The 22,978-nt window shown below is 35.7% G+C and overlaps 1 long non-coding RNA gene across 1 annotated transcript; it reads right to left on the bottom strand.

Annotated features, from left to right (window-relative positions):
• Positions 1-12,403: 12,403 nt before the first annotated feature.
• LOC128293985 (uncharacterized) lies at positions 12,404-14,732 on the bottom strand. The gene is made up of 2 exons (XR_008284152.1): positions 14,476-14,732; positions 12,404-12,647 (listed from the first exon to the last, which is right to left on the bottom strand). It is a non-coding gene; the product is annotated as an uncharacterized LOC128293985 (long non-coding RNA).
• Between the last annotated feature and the right edge of the window lie 8,246 nt (positions 14,733-22,978).

Here is a 22,978-nt window from a genome sequence, read left to right on the forward strand (position 1 = left end):
AGTATTTTGCTTATATTCATCTTTTGTAATTGAAAAAAAAAAGGAAATTTGAAATTATAAAAAAAAGTGTTTAGTTCTTTTGTTATTCGACTTCCAAAGTTCTATCGAAATTGCTGAAAGTTTGTATTCATCTTCTGTAAATTCCTGATCATCAATTTCCTGCTACTATCATCAATTACCCTCCCCAATGCCACACTTGAAACCGAAAAATTTCTTTGTTCAGCCTACCTACACACTATTTACAATTAACCCTTGTAACCACTTTGAAACCGACCTCAAAATAGCAAATAGGTCTAAACAAGACAAACTACGAAATTACAAGAGAAAGGATGAGAGGTAAAAGGTGAAGAGCATGAGAGAGAAATAGAGTGTTGAAAAAAAGCCTTAAAAAATGAGTGTAAACATGAGCGCAAGTGCAAAATCATTAATTTTCTTTCCGAGTGACTAGTGAGGATTTTGTGGTGAGGTATTCATTTTCTGTTTTGTGTTTTTAACATTTTTCCTTTCAGCAATAAAATCATGTTTGGAGAAGAGTTTTCAAAATCTAAATTTCAATATTGGATGAAAGAGATGGAGTGCATGCTTGACCAAAAAATCAAGCCTATCCAAAAAAAGCTAGGCCATCAAGCAAGAGGCCAACGAAAGCAAATTTCACCAAGTCGAGACACGGAGTTAAGATCATCACAGTGACACACATCCAAAGACTATTCAGGAAGAGATTTTTATTGAGATTCCTATTCGTCAAGGAATTCGAGACAAGGAGAAGCAAACTTCGAGTTTGAGTTTTTCCGAGAACACCAACGAGAAGATCGATGTATCTCTTCAAGTGTGCCAAGGAAATCATCCACGGAGAAATATTTATGACGAGTTGAACTTGGTTCATATGTAGATTCTTCCCCCTTCTTTACGTCGAAAAACTTGCCATTCTGATTCCTTCTTATTGTCTTCTCCTTGTAATGAAACGAAAAGAGAAAAAGAAATAAAAAGAAAAGAGAGGCAAAAAAAGATAATGCGAGAAAATGAGCGAATTCTGAATAAAATTGAGAGAAGAGAAAAAGAAATCAAACAAGAAAATAAAAGAGAGAAAAAAGAGATTGAGAGTGAGCAAAAAGAGAGTGAGTACGAAGAAAGAAAAGAAAAAGTGTGCGAGCAAGAAAAACAAATTGAAATAAAAAGTGAAAGAGAGTTTTCAAAAGAGACAAGTGAAAAAGAAAGAGAATTTGAAAATGAGTTAGAAAAAGAAACTAATGAAAAAGATGATAGGGAGCAAGAACAAGTGAGGAGTGTTTCCATTAACTAACACGTGAGTTTTCCTCGTGTTGTTTCTTTTTAGGTTTTTGAAGATTCAATTGATAAATTTCAACTTCAATACTTTCCCTGTGAGATACACTTTTATTTGATCAAAAAAGGTAAGGTTGAAGGTAGAATCCAACCACAAGTGCTTAAAGGTAAGGAATCTTTAGCAATCGAGCCACGGCAAACAGGTTTGAAAGTTGTCGATAAAATTTTCAATGACTTAGTTTTTAAAAGATCTCCTTATTTTGAAATGGTTAATCGTTATTCTTTGTTTGTGATTGATAAATTCGTTCTAAGTGGAAGCATGAGAAGTTGTTTTCTTGATTTGTTTTGTGATGAAAAATCTATTGATGTTGTTCGATTAGATCGACAAACACCAAATATGATCTTGTATGATAACGGGTTTTCACGAAAAGCGTTTAAGTTGTTTGATTGTGGTGATTATGTGAATCATTTCATGCCTTGTGTGAAATCCTTGAATTTGTGCGAATTTATTCTGATGAATGTTAAGAGGTTTGATTGTTTGAATCAGTGTTTGCACAAATCCTTTTGGTTCAGCATGTTTGATTTATTGACAAAAATAAAGCCCTTGCTACACTTTGGAACAAGTAATCAAACTCGTGTGTTCAAACCTGGAATTTTTCATTCTGGTTCGATATGTGGGAAAATCAAGCATCCCAAATTTTGTGCGACCAATTTATGTTTGTTTGATGCTTGGACTTTAACTAAGGAAACGAAATTTGAAGATTTTGATTACAACTTAAAATCATTCCTTGTTCATTTTATGTGGCTGTATATGAAATTCTTGTTTCATCTTAAAAAGGTAAGATCAACTCATGCTTTTGATCCTGGCATCAATTCATATGTTCAATTTGTGAATAATGTTTCAACATGTCCCTTCGAGTTCATCATCCATGGTGACACTACCCTCTATCATTTTTGTGAAGGAGACACTTTGAAAAGCGAGAATTGTCTTTGTGTTTTCATTTCAGGTTTCTCAAGGATCGTGTGATGAGCTTCGATTTCAATACCTTTCTGAGGAAATAAGATTTACGTTGGTTGAAAAAGGTAAAACTGATCTTCATTTCCCTATTCCCAATGGTAAGCAAGGTAAGAATTCTTTATTCCTTAACCCACTCCATTCGAATCATATTGACAACTTTGCTCATGACTTGCATTCTGAAAAGGATCTGTCCATTGATGTGATCAATTGCTATTCTTTGATTAATGATAACATGTTTGTTTTAAAAGATGGCAAGGTGAGTATCACTTTTGGAAAATGTGATGTTGACGAGTTTGTTGGTGAAATGATAACCAATCGGCAATTGCAAGGTTTAAGCATGCAAAATCATGAATTCTATTAATCTTTTCAATTGCTTGATTGTGATGGAAATTTACATTCTTCGACCCATTGCACGAATTCCATTTGTATAAACAATGACTTGTGGGTATGATTTGAAAGGACCGAATGTTTTAAGACCTTTATGTCTTTGATTCGATTATTTGATAAGACATTAATTTGTAAAAGGTCATGTTCATTTGATTGTGAAAATGGTTTATTAACTCTGCCTTTTTGTAAAAATCATGCATGTCTTAATCGAAAGATAATTGGATTTCATGTCTGTTTGGATAAATTTGTGTGGCATGCTGATTCTAATTTGAGTTTAAGTCTTATGTCTTCTTTGTTGCTGAATATGAAGAGCCATTCAAAAAAGGTAAGCCTCATCTACTACTTTGAATTTAGTAATCAATCATTTGTTCAAGTATATGTCAAAGATTCAGAAAGGATTTACATACTTATCACTCACCATATTTCTAATTTTTTTTCATTTGGCACTGACATTATTTTCTTGTATCTAGTTGAAAACTCTTTTCAGACTTTCGTGAAACCATTCACCCTATTCATCCAAGAAGAGCCGAGTAGGAATAAATGTTTTCAAGTGAACAAATGACTCGACTTGAGGACAAGTCACTTTGAAGAGGGGGGAATGATGTAGGCATGCCCGGGAGTTCAACGAGTTCAAGCCAAGAACCCCTCGAGCTTCCTAAAGGACCAATGACTCGAGTTCAAGCTAGGCAAGTTCAAGAAGTTGTTTTAGCTTTAATTATTCAAGTTTGGGAAGAAAACAAGTTTAATGTTAATGGAGTACCTCGAGCTAGCTCTTTAAAGACTCCTTGCACTTTGGTGCAAGCCGAATTCAACTTCCTTCCAGCTCCCCGAGCTCTCATCAGCTCGAACCAGCTCACTTAAGCTTAATCCAGCTCGTTTGAGCCCAATTTAGCTTACTTTCAGCTCGTTTCTTTTGTCATTATAATAAACTAAGTATTATTTTTATTTTATTTAATTTGACACATATCATGGCCGAATTTAATATGTTTTTATTACATTCAAATGTTAAATGTAACACCCCAAACCCGACCCAGACGTTATGACCGGATTCGACATGCCACATCGAAGCGTTCAAAACATTTTATATTGTTGATCCAGAAAAACTTACTTAGTGATACGAACCGCCTCGGAAGAGTCGAGTCGTATTAGTGTGCCCGATCGTCAACAAGAAGTTACGTTAGGTTTAATTGAAAAGGTCAGATGAAGGAAAGAAGGGTATTGGTTTTGGGTTCGGATTAGAATAGGTAAGAAGAGTTTGAAAATTCGGGTTTGGAGTCCGAATAGGTATGGATGAAGGAATTGGTTCAATTAGGTAAATGGAGAAATGGGGTTGAACAAAAAGTGCAAACAAGAACCAATACCAATTTGGTATCGACCCGTTGTTTATAAGCTCTTTTAGTTCGGTTTGGAATTTGGTAAAGGAAAAACCTCGACCCACTATCTAACAAGATAGGAACCTCGGTATGTTTGAACGCCACACTACGAGTAGTGATAAGTTCGGTTTCGACAAAGAGCAACGGCTGACACACTAGAACGCTAGGAAGCCAATCGAATCTTTGAACGAAATTTGAGAAAAGTTTTTGCCTAACAAATTTGGCAGCATAACATTAACAAAAGTCCAAAAAGTTCTTTACAAAGTAACACAAGCCACAATTTATAGTGAATGCAAGGGATAGCCGAATAGGCTCTTGAGGTAGCTAAATGGTTTCTGAAAATTCCAGAATTTTTTGATGAAGCTTCCTTAAAGTTTCTTGTGCATGGAGAACGGTAAGGGGCAGCTTCTAGATGCCTTGATTCAATAGAAAAATTGAATGAATTGTTTGGGAGCTGAAATGCCATCAATAGGTTCGCCAAATGCTTGAATTTGGAATTAATGTCTTGCTTGATTCAGCCGAATGTTCATGTGATTAAAGAGCTGTCTAGAGCACTTCAATAGTCTTAGAATGTGAACAAACCGATTTGAACAGCCACACATGTGTGAACAAACAAAACCGAACAGCCCTTGGTGTGAAAGGAATAATCGTGGGTGTGAACAGCCTTAATTTGTCTTGGGCACCAATCGGTCTTCTTGAAGAGTTGTAAGGTTTGGCTGAATGGTCACTTAGGGAACACCAAAGATCAGCACACCAATTTTAAATCATCCATGCACCCATGCCGTCCAAGGGGTAATGTACCTACAACATTTAATTCAGCAAATTAAATCCCTTTTAGACACATTAAATTCGCAACATAAATAAAACTTGCACCATAAATTAGGGTGGACATAATTAATCTTTGTAATAGTTAAGACATATTTAATTGGTCCTAATTAATTAAGTACTTAATTTAGAACATAATTAAAACATGTCTAGATTATGACAAATTAATTATTAAAACAAATAACTAATAAAACTAAAGAACTTAAATGATTTATTCCAAGATAATAAACGCAATAATGAAATGAGTGAAACGAGCTCGTTGAGCTAAGTTGTTGAAGTTGAGCTGATTTGAGCTTGAAGGAGTATGCATGGTTTGCTTGGCTTGCTGGTCCAAGAGCTTTCAAGAAGTCCAAGAACGGTTTCACCCCAAACTCTATCAACTAAGGTTGTTGTATCATCTTTGAATCTCTTTGCTCGAGCTCGGGTGATCGGTCCTACGGCAATTCGAGAGGATCTTCATTGGCACCGACAACTCGGGAGGTGTGGTTGTATCATTCCCCTCTCTTCAAGCGATTTGCCCCAAATCGTCACCTATATCATAGAAAGAGAGATCAGCTACATTAAAGGTAGCACTTACATTGTACTCACCGGAGATCAAGTTTATAAGAATTATCGCTTATTCGCTCCAAAACTTGAAACGGCCCATCTCCTCTCGGCAATAACTTCGACTTTCACGAGCGGAAACCCGTCTTTTCAAGATATGAACCCACACCCAATCTCCGGGTTCAAAACTACTGTTTTGCCTTTGTTCGCATTACGCACATAGGACTCATCCTAGCCTCGATATTGGCCCGCACCTTCTTGTGTAAATCCTTGACAAAATCGCCTTTTTCTTCGATCTACATGGACAAACCGATCAAGAGGTAAAGGCAATAGATCTAAAGGAGTCAAGGGATTAAAACCGTAAACAATTTCAAATGGGGAGAATTTAGTCGCAGAATGGATGAACGATTATACGCAAACTCAATATGGGGTAGACGGTCCTCCCACGTCTTCAAATTCTTCCGAACGATGGCCAAGTAAAGTAGATAGAACTCTATTGACAACTTCCATTTGGCCATCGGTTTGGGGGTGGCGGTGGTCGAAAATGAAGTTTGGTCCCTAATTTACCCCACAAAGACCTCCAAAAGTGACTTAAAATTTTGCATCTCGGTCCGACACGATCGCACGAGGAATGCCATGTAGTCTAACAATATCCCTAAAAACAAGTTCGCAACATGAACGGCATCGTCATCTTAGTACAGCAATAAAATGAGACATTTTGAAAATCTATCAACAACAACAAAATAGAATCCTTCCCGCTTTTGTGCGCGAAGTCCGAGAACAAAATCCATGGAGATGTCAATCCACGGTGCTTCGAGAATGGGCAATGGTGTGTACAAGCCATGGGGTTGAACCTTTGATTTAGCCTTTTGCGTGCTATACACCTTTCGCAAACTCGCTCCACATCTTTTCGCATCCATGCCAATAAAATGTTCATGGAGAGTGGCTAGTGTCTTATTGACTCGAAATGTCCCATAAGCCCGCCACTATCGCCTCATGCACTAATAGGTCTCGAACAGATCCACAAGGAATGCATAGTTTACCTTCTCGGAAAAGATAGCCCTCGTACCTATAAAAATTTTCAAAAGGACCTTTCTCGCAAAAAACAAATATCTCTCCAAAATCGAAATCGTTTACATAGGAATCTTTTAATAATGTAAAACCAAGAATCTTAGAATCCAAATATGATAACAGAGTATACCTTCTTGAAAGCGCATCAGCCACAATATTATCTTTACCTTTCTTATATTTGATGACATACGGAAATGACTCAAGGTATTCAACCCACTTCGCGTGGCGTCGGTTCAACTTATGTTGGCCTTTGATGTGCTTCAAGGCTTCATGATCGGAATGAATAACGAATTCCTTAGGCCACAAGTAATGTTGCCATGTCTCAAGGGTTCGTATGAGCGCGTACATCTCTTTATCATACACGGATAGTTGAGTACGGCTCCATTGAGTTTTTCACTAGTAAGCCACAAGACGTCCGTCTTGTGTCAACGCGCCCCGATTCCAATGCCCAAGCATCGCGACTCGATCTCAAAAGTCTTGAGAAATCTGGAAGGGTAAGCAAAGGAGCGTTAGTGAGACAATCTTTGATTTTTATAAATGATTTCTCTTGTTCATCGCTCCAAATAAAAGAAGAATTTTTCTTAATAACACTTGTAAGTGGAGCAGACAATTGTGCTAAAATTCAAACGAATCGTCGGTAGAAACTTGCTAGGCCATGGAAACTTGAACTCATGTAACGCCGAGGCCTTGGCCAATCTCGTATGGCCTTAATCTTCTCTTGGTCTACCTCAAGACCATCCGCACTAACTACAAATCCTAGAAAAATAGTTTTGTTAGAACAAAAGAACATTTCTTTAAATTAGCATATAAGGTCTCTTTTCACAAAACTTCTAAAACAGATTTGAGATGACTTACATGTTCTTCCATAGATTTGTTTGTAAATCAATATATCGTCGAAATATACCACACAAAACTTACCGATGAAAGGCCTTAAGACATGGTTCATTAGTCTCATGAACGTACTTGGAGCATTGGTAAGACCAAAAGGCATAACCACCATTCAGATAGTCCGTGCTTGGTCTTGAATGTTTGTTTTCCATTCGTCTCCTTCTCGCATCCGAATTTGGTGGTAGCCACTCTTCAAATCGATTTTGAGAACACTTTGGCCCCACTAAGCTCATCTAACATGTCATCTAAGCGAGGAATGGGATGACGGTATTTGATTGTTATCTTGTTAACGGCTCGGCAATCCACGCATACGCGCCATGTTCCGCTTTTTTCGGTACCAATAATACGAGAACAAAGACAGGACTTAGGCTCTCGCGAATGTAGCCTTTTTCCATTAGCTCATTGACTTGTCTTTGCAACTCCTTGGTCTCCTCCGGATTGGCTCGGTAAGCAGGTCGATTTGGAATAACCGCTCTTGGCATGAAATCAATTTGATGCTCGATTCCACGAAGTGGTGGAAGACCACTCGGGGTTTCTTCCGAAAAAACGTCTTGGAAATCCTGTAACAAAGACAAAATAAGAGGGGGTAGGGTATCGGGTAAATCGTTAGTAGAAATTAATGCTTCCTTGTACAAAAGTACAAGAACAGTTCGATTCATCACCAAAGCCTTCCTCACATCACTAACTCTTGCAAAAACACTCATTTTCTCGATTTTCTTTTCTTTTTCTTCTTTTTCACTCTCTTTTGTTTTCTTTTTCTTATTTTTCTCTTCTTTTATTTTTTTACAACTTTCTTTTTCTTTTTCTCTCATTTGCTCAATAGAAGCTTTTAGCTTAATTTGGTCTTCATACACTTGTTTGGGAGTCAATGGCGCCAACGTCACATTCTTTCCCATGAATTTGAATGTATACCGGTTGGCATACCCGTCGTGTTGAACTCGTCTATCAAACTGCCACGGTCGGCCAAGTAGCAAATGCCCCGCATGCATCAGTACGACGTCACAAAGAACTTCATCCGAATACTTGCCGATGTTGAAAGAGACAAGTACTTGCTTTGTTACCTTAAGCTCTCCTCCGTCATTGAGCCATTGTAGTTTGTAGGGGCTCGGATGCTTGATAGTAGGTAAACCAAGTCTTTCAACCATCATGGTACTTGCTACATTGGTACAGCTGCCTTCGTCGATAATGACGCTACAGACTTTGCCTCCGACTTGGCACCGAGTGTGGAAGATATTCTCTCGTTGGAGATCCTCCACGCCTTGGAGACTTAGACTTTGTTTTACAACAAGTAGTTCTCCTTCCATGGGTTGTTCCACGTCCTCCTCGACTTCAGAAGCTGATTCAGATTCTTTCTCCTCCTCATCCTCCGTTTCAATCTCGCCATCTGCTCGCAATACCATGGTCCTTCGATTTGGGCATTGGCTTGCTATGTGGCCTCTTCCGAGACACTTAAAACACTTAATATCCCGATTTCGATTGTATGACGATTCGGTGCTTTGCCTTTGTTCATTTCGGCGATGGGCTTGTTGGTTTTGGAGGTACCGTGGTCTCCTTCCCTCGAGGTGGCGTGTCCTTTGCTTGATCCTTGGCTCCACCTTGAAGGGTTGGAAGTGGGAAACCCTCGACTTGGGCCTTTTCTCTTGAGTTGTCTTTCCACCTTGATGGCCATATGGACCATATCAACCACTTCAATGTAGTGTTGTAATTCCACTACGTTTGCTATATCTCGATTTAGACCACCAGAATCTCGCCATCGTTGCTTCGGGATCTTCTTGGACATCCGCTCGAATCATCGCGATTTCCATCTCTTTGTAGTAATCCTCAACACTTTTGGACCCTTGTGTGAGATTTTGGAGTTTTTGGTGCAACTCCCGGTGGTAGTACGTAGGGATAAATCGTCGCCTCATCACCGCCTTCATTTCGGTCCATGTAGAGATAGGACGTTCACCGTTACGCCTTCGACTAGTGGTTAGTTGTTCCCACCAAATCATGGCGTAGTCCGAAAACTCTATTGCGGCTAGTTTCACCTTTTTATTCTCGGAGTAATTGTGACAATCGAACACCAACTCTATCTTTTTTTCCCACTCAAGATAGGCCTCCGGATCCGATCTACCTTGAAACGGTGGAATAGTCAGTTTAATGTTCTTGAGATCATCATCTTCGCGTCTTCGATCTCGTTGTCGGTGTTGCCTACGTCGATCACTAGCATTAGACTCTTGTTCACTTTCAAGATCACTAAGGTCATTTGCTTCATTGTCTTGGACCCTTCGTCTTCCCCGGTTCTGATTTGGTCTCTCCCGTCTTGGTCTAACCCCCTCGGGTGCTCTTTCACGTTGGCCATTCACTTCAACTTGGAACAAACGGTCCTCGATGGGATTGAGCCTTCGATCTAGGAGTCACTCCATTTCTCGTAATAAGGCTTGCATGTTTAAGTCGGGGACGTTGCGAATGGGTTGTCTTGCCGGACGATCTTCCACGCTATGATCGACTCTTGTGACATTAAAACGTTATTAAAGTAAACCTCACCACAAAAGCTCACAATCTCGAAAAGGAAAAGAAGTTGTTTCTCTCACACTCGTGTTTGCACTCGAAATTAGGCTTTTACCTCCACTCTATTGCACTTACAACTCTCGTGCCTTTTACCTCTCTTAACCTTTTCTCGTGATTTCGTAAGCGATTCGTTAAGGCTTAGTCCTTGGTCTAGGTGGTCGAGTTCAAAAGGGTAACAAGTGATTGATGTATTCGGTTTGGGTAGGTGAAAGAATAGGAATTGGGTTAAAAGTGTGGCGATTAGGAAGAGTAGGATAGAAGATGGATCGAAACTATATCAACTCAAAGCTTGACGATCAACTAACAATTGAATTGCATAAATCACTTTTTTTTTTGAATTTTTTTTGAATTTTTTTTTCAAACTTGTATAACTTTTTTTTGTACTATATCAGCAAACTAAATACAATAGAAGCACTTTTGTACACGATTTTTTTTCTCTCCGGCTGCGTGAATTTTTGTTTTTATAATAACAGCAACAAACCAATCAAAATGAGAAAACTTCGATATACGAAAAAAAAAAATTTCTATACTCTTTTTTTTTTCTGACCCTACCTCGGGAATGCTCCGCTTCAAACGTCTAAGCTTCTCGTTTTAAGTAGCTTTGATACCAGATGATACGAACCGCCTCGGAAGAGTCGAGTCGTATTAGTGTGCCCGATCGTCAACAAGAAGTTACGTTAGGTTTAATTGAAAAGGTCAGATGAAGGAAAGAAGGGTATTGGTTTTGGGTTCGGATTAGAATAGGTAAGAAGAGTTTGAAAATTCGGGTTTGGAGTCCGAATAGGTATGGATGAAGGAATTGGTTCAATTAGGTAAATGGAGAAATGGGGTTGAACAAAAGTGCAAACAAGAACCAATACCAATTTGGTATCGACCGTTGTTTATAAGCTCTTTTAGTTCGGTTTGGAATTGGTAAAGGAAAACCTCGACCCACTATCTAACAAGATAGGAACCTCGGTATGTTTGAACGCCACACTACGAGTAGTGATAAGTTCGGTTTCGACAAAGAGCAACGGTGACACACTAGAACGCTAGGAAGCCAATCGTATCTTTGAACGAAATTTGAGAAAAGTTTTTGCCTAACAAATTTGGCAGATAACATTAACAAAAGTCCAAAAGTTCTTTACAAAGTAACACAAGCCACAATTTATAGTGAATGCAAGGGATAGCCGAATAGGCTCTTGAGGTAGCTAAATGGTTTCGAAAATTCCAGAATTTTGATGAAGCTTCCTTGAAGTTTCTTGTGCATGGAGAACGGTAAGGGCAGCTTCTAGATGCCTTGATTCAATAGAAAAATTGAATGAATTGTTTGGGAGCTGAAATGCCATCAATAGGTTCGCCAAATGCTTGAATTTGGAATTAATGTCTTTGCTTGATTCAAAGAATGTTCATGTGATTAAGGAGCTGTCTAGAGCACTTCAATAGTCTTAGAATGTGAACAAACCGATTTGAACAGCCACACATGTGTGAACAAACAAAACCGAACAGCCCTTGGTGTGAAAGGAATAATCGTGGGTGTGAACAATTTTAATTTGTCTTGGGCGCCAATCGGTCTTCTTGAAGAGTTGTAAGGTTTGGCTGAATGGTCACTTAGGGAACACCAAAGATCAGCACACCAATTTTAAATCATCCATGCACCTATGCCGTCCAAGGGTAATGTACCTACAACATTTAATTCAGCAAATTAAATCCCTTTTAGACACATTAAATTCGCAACATAAATAAAACTTGCACCATAAATTAGGGTGGACATAATTAATCTTTGTAATAGTTAAGACATATTTAATTGGTCCTAATTAATTAAGTACTTAATTTAGAACATAATTAAAACATGTCTAGATTATGACAAATTAATTATTAAAACAAATAACTAATAAAACTAATAAACAACTTAAATGATTTATTCCAAGATAATAAACGCAATAATGAAATGAGTGAAACGAGCTCGTTGAGCTAAGTTAAGTTGAAGTTGAGCTGATTTGAGCTTGAAAGAGTATGCATGGTTTGCTTGGCTTGCTGGTCCAAGAGCTTTCAAGAAGTCCAGCAACGGTTTCACCCCAAACTCTATCAACTAAGGTTGTTGTTGCATCTTTGAATCTCTTTGCTCGTGCTCGGGTGATCGGTCCTACGGGCAATTCGGGAGGATCTTCATTGGCAGCTGACAACTCGGGAGGTGTGGTTGTATCACTTAGTGTTTTAAAAGAGAATTTCATTATAGGTTAAAGTGAATGGAAGCTGTGCACCAGGTAGGAAACCGGAAAAGAGGTGGTGAGTCCATCGGACTGCTTAAGTACCAAGCTCCCTTCGGATCCAATCTTAGACATGCATACCGCCATTGCCACACCTTAACATCCTGGATATTTCTAGGAAACCGATTTGATTAAGTCATCTTTAGGAAAAGTGATTAATTTTGGAAAATACTTTCATTGCGGAAGCTTTGCTTGTTGTCGTGTTATTTTGAAATCAATTGTTGTTTTTGAAAACGTGCCCTAAAGCTATCCAATTTCAACAGTTAAAATAAGTAATACCTATCTTAGTAATACATATTAAAACCATCAAAAATGATTAAGCGGCCTTATTACATTTAAAAACCCAAAACTTCAAACGTAAATAAAAGGATGTCCAGTTCACCAGAAGAAAATCGAACTTTTAGAACGGGTGGCCACTCCGAATTCCCTCATAGCTCCAAGCCCACTATGGTTGGGGATTTCCTGCGTGGATGAAAATAAAAAGGGTGAGTTTGGGGAAACTAAATGTGTAAGGAAAACCCATTCAAAGCCCAAGTCAGCTCCAGCCCATTCCCATTCAGGTAACAATGGTACTGGGCCGAGCCCTTTTCAGACATAATAAACCGGGCCTTAGCCCTTATTCAGATAACAATATGGCCCATAGGCCCATTTCAAAATACATGCAACATCAATAACATATGTAAGCCCATTTGGGGAGACTACTCAACCCACCAACCACTACACTCCACCGCATCACCATACACTCCATGTGGGAATAGCTCAACCCACCCATTTAACACTCCACAGCTTTAAAGATTCTTCGCTCATTATCGAGAATTGAGGCAAAGCCTCCAAGACGTGGACAAGCCACTTTCAGTACTTCCTCCGTCAATATCCCAATCCCATGCATCGATAATAACAACATGGCATGCAGTAAATAACAACAGTCAAACATGCATTTAGGTCAATTTAACCCTAGGGGTATTTCGGTAATTTATCTACTAGGGTAAAACTGTAAATTTTCCACTTTTAAAGGTATTTCAGTAATTTATCTATTTTAGGGTTTTTCATGCATATTCCTACCTTTCATGTACTACGTAATCACGCATCGAGGGTTCTTCTTGAATTGGGCTGTTGGCCCATCATTCCAATTTTGGCCCATTAAGCCCAAAAATATCGAGGCACAAACAATCATGCACTTTGCGGTCAAATATTGCAACTTACCAAAAACATTAATCGATTTACCTCACGAGCATTCGCAGACACTCGTAAATCTACAAAATACCGGTTTTCAAAGATTTCGCTTTTCGCTTTTGCCGATCTAGACTAAGAAAGAGGGTGTTAGTTACACACTGCTTTTGCGACGATATCTTGTGAGAGATCTACACACGAACCGCCTACAATTGGATTACTAACACGTTAATCTAACTATTCAAATACAAACTACGATTAACCCCTTACAATATTCGCCAACCACACCTACAGATCATAGTAAGCTTATAAGAAATCAATAAGCAACTCATTAACAAATTTTTGTCAATGTTTACCACATAATCATAATTTCACTGCAAGCTGTCTTCCTGAGCAACAGTCCCTAAATCATTTATAACTGGAGCTACGAAACTCCAAATCAAGTGCTGTTAATTTTCCCTGAAAATAGACTCATATATATTCTATCCATAAAATTTTCAGAATTTTTGGTATGGCCAATCAATACCAGATTTTTCTTAAAGTTTCCCATGTTTCACTGTTTGACTAATCTAACCACTCTTCATTACGAATCAAATTTCTCATTGTACAGAATTAAAAATATGTTCTCGTTTATTCCATTTGAAACTATACTCATTAAGATTTAATTACATAATTTATGCAGCTTCTAACTCATCTCCCACAATTTATGGTGATTTTCCAAAGTCACGTTACTGCTGCTGTCCCAAGCAGATTTATTACCAGATCACTCTTTCACACCTAACTTGCATGCTTGTTATCTAAACATGTATATCACCAATCAATCATCACATATCTAAGATTTTACTTAAGTATAATCTCCATTTCATAATTTTAAAGCACAACATGTTAGCTGATTTTTCCCCTTAGCATCTAAGGCACATGCATGCTTATTTGTTTGGCTCAACTTCACCTATCTTCCATTTTTCATCAAAAGAACATGAAACAACAACCATTTCCTTCATTTTAATTCATGACTAAATGCTCACAACACAACTAAAAACCAAAATATGCTTCAAGAGTTAAGGTAAAATCAAGAAGAACTCATGAACATCAAGATAGAAGCAAACTACCATGAACTTACCTTCAATTTTCTTCCCCAAGTGACCGAACATTCAAGAGCTTTCTCCTCTCCTTTCTCTTCTCTAACTTTAGGCTATGATGAACAAAGATGGACAAAACTTTGTTCTTTTCACCCCTTTTTCTTTTAATAAAATTTCATATTTCATCCATTTAATTCTTTAATACAAAAGACATGAAATTCCAATCATGGAACATTTACCTAACCCATTATCATGGAACATTTACCTAACCCATTATCATGAAACATTTACCTAACCCATTATCAATTTGTATTAATTTCTACCATAAATTATGGATATCAAGTGCACATTTTGTCTACAACAACATGATGGCTGGCCACTTCATGTAAAATGAGAGGTTTGTCATGCAAATCCTCCTATTTTGCACTCCTATTTATTTGGCCACTTCAATTTAGCCTATAGCATTTTCAAACATTTTCACATAGGTCCTATTTCATAATTTCACCCCCTTTTTCTTATGGAACAAAAATTAACTAAAATTGCCGGGTTCTATCTTAAGCTTGGGCCTTCTAGAGGCCCACTAACATAATTAAACCTATGCCAACATTCACAGAATTCCCGAAAGTTGGGGTGTTACATTAAATGTGTCTCAGTCTAAGTACATGAAATTAATATGCCCAGATTTTTACATGTTTTAAATATGTCCTGATTTAAAACTTGTTTTAATGTGTTCCTAAGCTATCGAATTAATGTGTCCTAAAATGAATTAATGTTGCTAATTTATTTGGTGCAGGTACACACTTCATGGATGGCATTAAAGGAGCTTTAAAGCTGGAATTAAATTTAGCAGCTCATTTCTCTTCCCCAAAGTGGCTGTTTGTGTAATGCAAGTGTAACATCCCGATTTTGGGCTTAGTCGAAACAGTGATTTTGGGACCACAAATCCGATGAGGAAAATTTCATTTTTATTATATTTCTATGGTCTATGATTTCACGGAATGATTTCGTGAAAATTTCGTTCGAAAATTTCGACGTTTGGGCACTCAATTTAGTAAAAAGGACTAAATTGTAAAAAGTGCAAAAGTTGAGTTTTACATGTTAGAGGTGTCTAATTGTCATGAAATTTTAAATGGGAGGTCCTTAAATGATAATTAAACCATTGTATAACTTGTTGGACAAAAATGGCCTTGGTTGGGTAAAATTTGAAAGAATAGTAAAAGGGCATTTTGGTCATTTAGGGGTAAAATGAATTAAAAGACAAATTTTAAACACCAGATGTGTCCCTTTCTTCTTGCTACAGCATAATGTACCAAGAGCAGCCATGGTTAGGGTTTGGCCAAGCTTCCAAGCTTAATAGTAAGTGATTTTTTTTAATGTTCTATGTATTTTTGAAATCCCGGTAACATGATCTGCTCATTTCTACCATTATTTTGAGCTAGGATTTATGTTTAAAAATTTACCCATGAGTGGTATGCATGTATTTTGATGTATAATGGTAGAATATGAAGCTTGTAATTGTGTTAAGCAACTTTTGCTAAGCGATTTTACGTGAAAATGAGTAAAACGACATAATCGGTAAAAATACCTAATGTTCATAAGTACATGTTAGAGTGAGAATTTTGTAACACCCCTACCCGTATCCATTGCCGGAATAGGGTACGAGGCCTTACCATAGTTTACTGAACATTTTCAGATAATTCTGAGTCATTTATTATTCATATTTTGAAAATAATCATAACGTCTCTCTATTGGGCCCTCGAAGCCCCAAACATAAATTAGAAACCAACCGGAATTAAATCGGGATCATAGAATTTTTTTTATTTTTTTTGTTTTCTTGAAAAATATTAAATTGTATTTTCATCTAAGTACTTACCATTTCAATGCTCCTTATAATTAAATGTGTTACCATTCAATCAATAGCTTGGCACTTGTCTAAGCGTCAAACAACATCATTGTTAGTATTCTTGCACATATTTCATATAAATTCAACATTGATATACCTATTTTCTCTCCATATCACCCTTGAGTTTAATAATTGTCTTTACTTACATAATTTCCTTGTATAAACATATCAAAGATAATCATATATACACATGTCATGAAACATATCATTCTCTTACCGTTTCTTCATAAGTATATATCATTTATTTCATTATCTCATTACATAATCCATCATTTTCATATATTTTATGTATATTTATTCGGTAATAGCTTATATCAAACTTAACATAAATTATATTCCATGTACTTATACTTATTTCATTTATCTATCTTCATAATTATTTCATACAACTATTTTGTACATATATTTCCATATGACCAATTCTTGTAAACATTTCAAACAACCATTTCATATAACCATTCGTCATCTGATACATATTACCTGAATATCAATTGTTCAACAGATGTCATAGCGTCTCCCATCCACAGTCTTATTTATCTTTGACATGATGCCATAGTGTCTTTCAACTATGGTCTTACTTATTTTCTATCATGTTGCCATGGTATCTTTCAACCATGGTCTTATTCTTTTCATGTCATGTTGCCATGGTATCTTTCAACTATGGTCTTATTCATTTTATGTCACGCTGCCATGGTATCTTTCAACCATGGTCTTATTCATTTCCTGTCATGTTGCCATGGTATCTTTCAACCATGGTCTTATTCTTTCATGTCACGCTGCCATGGTATCTTTCAACCATAGTCTTACACATTTCATATCATGTTGCCATGGAATATTTCAACCATGGTCTTACACATTTCATATCATGTTGCCATGGAATCTTTCAACCATGGTCTTACACATTTCATATTATGTTGCCATGGTATCTTTCAACCATGGTCTTACACATTTCATTTCAGAGAGCACACTCTCGCGAACCTCATCCTTACAAATGGATTACGGTCAAAGCTAAATCCTCAGTAATATAAACTCATAGAGTATTGTCGGGATTACCAGTCCAGGCTAAATCCCCTGCAACGACAATTACTCTAATGAGCTTGGATCTGAATTACCAGTCCAAGCTAAATTCAGACCCTAATTTGGATTACCCGTCTAGGCTAAATCCATTTTACACGTATTCTTCGGGAGGGCTATATCAGGATAGGATCACCCATCCAGGCTAGATCCTTTTTACCGTCAATTCCTTTTCCAATGATCCATCAAATTCCATTCCATTCAATCGGGATTTATTTTCAATTTATATCGAGTATTATCAATATTTCATCAATTATCATGAATTGAACATTCAAATCATATTTTCATCACATAACCACATATTTCAAGTATTTAAAAATACAATCCAAGTTACACAAACTTACCTCATTACTTGTTTGTGTTTATAATTTCATTAATCTGATATCTTTTCTTTTCCACGATCAAGTCTCGTATTTGAGCCGTCCAGATCTTTATAAATAAATTTGATCATCATTTTTATTCATTTCATATTCTAACGCATTTAATTAATGCTCTAGGAAAACTTACCATTTTGCCTCTAAACTTTTAATTAATGACGATTCCATCCTTAGGATCAGGAAAATAAAATTCTTGCAATTTAATCCTTATTTCCAGCTATTATTCTCATACATATTGATAATAGTCCATGAATTCTATAAAATATCAGAATTTTTCATAATTCAACATTTTCTAATTTAATCCTTAAAATATGTTTTCCCCCGATCTTGAACTAAATTAATAATTTCATTCAATTTTAATTTAAATAATAAAATAATCCATTTCATGTAATTTGATCTTTTCGACATTTTTACAAAATTGTCCATAAAGTTTTACTTTTATTCAATTTAGTCCCTAAGCCTAAAATATGCAAATTAGCCATGCTAGATGAATATTCATACATATTTTTCCTCCTCCTCCTCTCCATTCCACATCCTTAATTTATATAACATGCTACAAGTAACATTATCAATAATTTCACTATTTACTTATGTGTATATTCAAAACTGTCCATTTGCATCATAGTCACTAAATTATTTATATCTTGAGCTACAGAAATTGAAATTAATATCCGCTAATTTTCCATGAAACTAGACTCAAATATATTCTTTTCATAAAATTTTCATAATTTTTTATTAAGCCAATAAGTACATTTTATTCTTTAAAGTCACCCCTATTCTGCTGTCTAACAGTTTCGACCCTTCTTTACTAAAAATTAATTTTCTCTTAGTACAGGATTCAAATGATGTTCCCGTTTATTTCTATTGAAAATAGACTCATTCTTAATTCTAATCATATAAATTAAATTGCATAATTATTTGTCTCCAATTTTTAATGATTTTCCAAAATCAGAATAGGGGAACCCGAATTCACTCTGACCTTGTCTCACAAAATTTATTATTTCTCATAATTAAAAATTTTATTTCTTACACCGTTTATTTTATAAGAAACTAGACTCAATAATATTTAATTCCATATTTTTTTTATCCTTAAATTCGATTCCAAAAATTTATGGTGATTTTTCAAAGTTAGCCTACTGCTGCTGTCCAAAACTGTTTTAGTGCAAGATATTAATTACCATGTTTATAACACCCTTATTTTCTTTCTCTACACTATTTTTCATCACTTTCTCTTATTTTTTCTTCACTAACACATCAAGAACATAGGATCATATGTAAGGAAACTCTACATTAACATCAATCCCATGCTTTTTCAATAATATCAAACTTAAAAATATATTGAAATCATGATGTTCTTACCTTGTTCTATTGATTTCAATCTTCATCTTGATTTTCTCTCTCCCTCAGCTTCCATTTCTTGAATCCAACTTGATATTTTAACTTCCCATAGCCTCCTTAACATTTTTCTCTCTTGGTAGCTATGGAAATTCTTTTGATTTTTGGGTGAAAATGGTGAATTTTTGGTAAAAGGACCAAATTGTAAAGAAAAGAAAGTTTCTTTCTTCCTTTTCTCTTCATACATTTGGTGCATGGGAAAAAGATGATGATTCTTCATCTTTCTTTCCTTATATATACTAAATAAAATAATAATAAAATAATAAAATATCATTTAAAAATTAAATTAAAATATTAATAAACTAATATTTATTTATTTATTTAATCTAAAATATCTCCAACATATCATTGCTTTCTAGATTTTTCTCTTTTCCAATTGACCATTTTGCCCTTTATTATCTTTTAAAATTCCATCATTGAGTCATTATTTAATTTGGTAAAATTGCAATTTAGTCCTTCATAGTTCTTCACTTATTCAATTTGGTCCTAATTCATCCATTTCCTTAGTTTCTAAATCATTCCACTCTTAAAATATTTGCACTATTGGTCCTTCAACTTTTTTATATTTACACTTTAACCCCTTAAATTTTGAGTATTTACTCTTGTGCAACAAAACTTTTCTCACTTTTACAATTTAGTCCTTTCTTGAATTAATATATCATAATATACTTCTCAATTTTGACATAACTCAAAATTTCCCTTTTTGTCACTTTATTTCCTTATTTTACTATATCAAGGATAATATCTTATTATAAAAAAAATTTTCGAGGTATTACAAATTTGAGGTTGCTATAGAAGGGAAAAATGATCAGCATGCCATAAAACATAAGAAAATAGGAAGAAGTTTAATTTCCGAACCTTGGGGCAAAAGTGAAAATATGCAAAAGTTTAGGGGTCAAAATGCAAATTTGTAAAAATATGATTTTTAGACCCATATGAATAGTGTGACTAATTAGTAGGCTAATGTGATATTATAGGTCAAGGAAATCGAGATTTGGGCTTAAATCGGGAAAATACAATGTTATAGACTAGAATGGTAAATTGTCATTTATGGATCCGAGGTAAGTTCGCATGATTTAATAAGCCTATTATTTATGTTATTATTGATATATATGAAATATAATTTATTATTATTGTATTGAATTTGATGTTAATAGAAATTTGATAGAATATGATATTTAAAAGAAATGGGTGGTTACCGAAAATATGAGATCTTGCATATGATTGTCCTGTTTGCATGAGTGGCTGTGCCAAGAGATAGCACAGGTACGTACTCGAAACTCATGAGTACATGTTTGACACGTGAAATGAAATGGACTTGTGAAGAGAATGCAAATGAAATAAGTTTTAGTATTGTTCAATTAATGGACACAAACGGTGATTTGTCGTTGATGAATTGAGATTAAATGAGGAAATCTCGGTTGAACCTTCAGAATGAAAAAAACGTGGTGCTAAGTGGATATACCACGGTTATACGTGTAACGTGGTGCTAAGTGGATATACCACGATTACACATATTGATACATGTAACATGGTGCTAAGTGGATATGCCACGATTACATATATTGATTCATTAACGTGGTGCTAAGTGGATATGCCACGGTTACATGTGTTGATTCATTAATGTGGTGCTAAGTGGATATACCACGGTTAAACATGTAACGTGGTGCTAAGTGGATATGCCACGGTTATACATGTTAATTTGAAAAGTGGCGCTAAGTGCGTATGCCACAATTACATGTTAGCTCAATAGTGTGGAGCTATGTGCTAAAACCACCGGATATTGTTACTTTCCGAAGTGTTCACCGAGAGAAACAAGTTTGCTAAATGAAATTTAACTTGAAAAAAAATGTGGGATAATACCGGAATATGAATATATGAGTTTTGAATTATGAGTTAGATATGTGATTGAATTTTGATAAAATGAATATGGATAAGTATTATCTTGAAAGTTGATAATAAGAAATTTTAGTGACGGAATGAAATTTGGGATAAACAGTCTAAAACAATAGAGGGGAGTGACTTTGAAAAATTACCAAAAATAGTATAAGTTAGACTAGAAGTGGAATGAGATATGGAATTAAATCTTATTGAATCTATTTTCATATAAAAGAAACATAGCAAAACAAAGGAATTTTGTATTTTGAGATATTTATATTTTTGTCTTACTGGTTCAGACTGATTTCGTGATCCCCTGTTTTGAATTGTAAAACTCATTAAAAATTGTAAAAAAATAGTTAAGGAACATAATTTATATGGTTGGATTTCTTATTGAATTTATTTTCAGAAGAAAGAAATGAGAACCTCATTTGAAATTGGTAGCAAAAGATAATTAAATTTAAGTAAAGAGTGGTCGAAGCTGTCACATAGCAAAATGGGAGAGAATTTAAATAATAAACTGTACTTATTGGCTGGACCAAAAATTCTGGAAATTTTATTTTTGAAAGATATATAAGTCTAGTTTCTGAGAAAATTTACAGATCTTAATTTGGAGTATCGTAGCTCCAGATATAAATGATTTAGTGACTGTGACTCAAGAAAATAGCTTAACCAGAACATGTGTAAATGTACAATTGGTATAGTTTTACTATGGAAAGCATGTTAGTAAATTGCTTATTATTTTCATGCGAGCTTACTAAGTGTAAAGCTTACCTCCTCCTTCCCATTTCTTTTAGTGTTGTCAAGTTAACTCGGGGTTGGAGATCTTCAGAGGCAGCACCACACTATCAAGCTAACACCTTGATAGTATAAACACATATGCTAGAATTATCAAGTGAGTGGCATGTATAGGGACCTAGTTTTATAACATGTGTTATTATAATTTGGCCAAATATATTGGTCTTTAGTAAGCTAATGATTCTGACTTATAAATCTAGCTATTCATGTTACATCTGATATTGGTGATGTGCATATGCTTGTTTGCCATGCATGGTTGGTAATATGTTATGTGTTGTTGTAAGAATGTCATGCTTGTGTCTTGATTGTGAATATATAATTACTCAAATATGCCATGTCAATTGCTATCAAAATGTATAAGTGTATGTAGGTAATTAAGGGTGACAATTGGCTTGGAAAATAGCCTTGAAATTGACCACACGGCCCAATCCACACGGATGTGTGACTCTCCGAAGCAAGAAAATTAGTTAAGTTGCCCAAAGATTTTCAAAGTTCTTGGTTTAGTCTCGAACCACCCCAATGTATGTTATTGGTTTCGAAGACCTATATAAGGGATGATATGCATGTGTTAGAGATGTTTTAATTTTTGGTGAAATTTTATGGCCCGATTTTGCATGTTGTGAATGTTTAAGTCCGGTAATTCCTCGAACCATGTCCCGACGTTGGATACGGGTGAGGGGTGTTATATTTAGTGGTATCAGAGCTATAGTTTAGTCGGTTCTTAAACTAACTTAGCATGTGTAAAAGTTTAACTATACATGCCACCGATCTGTGATAGTGTGATGTCTCCCGATGCGTATGAGAGCCACTTTGTTTAGACAAAGGTACTCTCCAACCGAGCTACATCGACCATGTTGAATGTGATTGTAACACCCTGAATTTGGGCCTAGAAGTATTGGGCCTTGAGTGCGGGTCCTTAAGGAGGTTGTATATAGGTATTTAATTGTGCAATGAAATAACACAATTAAATGTCTGCTTTGGTGGTTAATGGCCCTAAGAAGTGTTAGAGAAATCTTGGGTTCAAACTTGGGCTTTAGCAAAAATTTTGGTATTAAGTGAAAAAAAAAACCTAGATGCTTGGATGAGGGTTTTTAAATTATTGTGTTAAATAAATGACAC

The sequence above is a fragment of the Gossypium arboreum genome, chromosome 6 (assembly GCF_025698485.1).
Source record: "Gossypium arboreum isolate Shixiya-1 chromosome 6, ASM2569848v2, whole genome shotgun sequence".
In the NCBI taxonomy this organism is placed as follows: Eukaryota; Viridiplantae; Streptophyta; class Magnoliopsida; order Malvales; family Malvaceae; genus Gossypium; species Gossypium arboreum.